At 37.7% G+C, this 1,359-nt stretch overlaps 1 protein-coding gene across 1 annotated transcript in view; it reads right to left on the minus strand.

Moving 5' to 3' along the window:
- The window catches only part of LOC140933760 (uncharacterized), a 15,276-nt gene extending 13,917 nt beyond the window's left edge, over positions 1-1,359 (minus strand). Inside the window, exon 1 of the mRNA XM_073383396.1 lies at positions 1,250-1,359. The gene's annotated coding sequence lies outside the window, so the exon portion shown is untranslated. The remainder of the gene's footprint in view (positions 1-1,249) is intronic.

Genomic DNA, 1,359 nt, shown 5'->3' on the forward strand with positions numbered 1-1,359 from the left:
TGAAAACAATGCTTATGCAAAATTTTGGTGTGACAAACAAAGAGCATTATGGTATGTTATGGTATTTTCCGGAGTGGTCAATTGCTATGGTGAATCTCTCAACCAATCAGCGGGTGAGAAATCGCTCAGTCATCCTAAAAACTTATTGCAACTACTTATTTTATCACGTTAGCCAAAGGCAGTTGTAATAGAACAGTCATTTCTTTAGGTTCCGTAGGTTCAGCAGGTTCCCCGGTTCCGCGGTTTGCAATTCGACAGATTAGTCTTACTCTTGAGTTTGCTGTCTAACTTGAAATGAATCCTAGAGATGGTCCAACAAGTGTTTTGGAGTTTAACTTTTCGAGGAAGCGTGAGAAATCAGTTGTCAACTCGTGAGAGCATGAGATAGGAAGTGGAATCGATCGAGAGACTCACAACACATGACGACAAAGTCGTGAGACTTGGCAAGTCTGCTGAGGCAAAAATTATCCTGGCGTAAAATGTAAAACCATAATTGCAGCTGAATTAAAATATAAAGGTCTCAGACACACGGAACACCTTATATGAGACCATGCGAAGCACATTATTTAGGTGAGAAAAACCCAGAAATAAAGCTAACAGAGACTGAAGAGTTATTGTAAAAATCTACATATTCCCACATTGTTGTCAGTTTGCAGCAGTAGGTTTATGATTCTTTTATACATATTGACCTGACCCTATGTCATAACAGAGAGTTTCTATATTTTTATGACAAGGAGCGTTCTTATTTAAAGGTTATTGAGCCATATCTTCAAAGCCTACAAAGCAAATTGAACACGCGTGACGCAATTTACACTGAAATTTGACCGTGACAAGCGCTCGTCAATAGACGGATGCGATTTAGCAGATCCTGTGGTCAGAATTCCAATGTAGCAGACAAGAAACAACATTACCTTCGATTTTTTTTATGCAAATTGTTTTATTTTTTTAGACTTAAACTCTTACCACAAACTAACATCCGTCCTATTAATTGTGATCTCGGATATTGTCGATCTGAGTCAAGTTTACAAAGCAGCTGAGTTTACACTTTTGTATGATACAACCAAATGGCGCCCAAGATTCCGAATGTTGAGACAGTTGCAATGTCATATAGTTAAGCATATTACTGATTTTAGAACAGGCAAAGAGGAAGATAACGGTGTAGCCGCTGAAATCGAAACTACGTGGCTTTCCGCATGAATTTATATTGCACTGTAATAATCATAAAAGGTAGATAAAATATTCTACTCACATTTCTTGCTCAAACGTCTTTCCTCCAAAACGAAACAGCCTAGAGAAAAAGTGGTTAATTAAGGGTGAGAAGGTTGAAACGAATTTCCTAAAAAATTCATGAAATTACGG

The sequence above is a fragment of the Porites lutea genome, chromosome 4 (genome assembly GCF_958299795.1).
Source record: "Porites lutea chromosome 4, jaPorLute2.1, whole genome shotgun sequence".
Lineage (NCBI taxonomy): Eukaryota > Metazoa > Cnidaria > Anthozoa > Scleractinia > Poritidae > Porites > Porites lutea.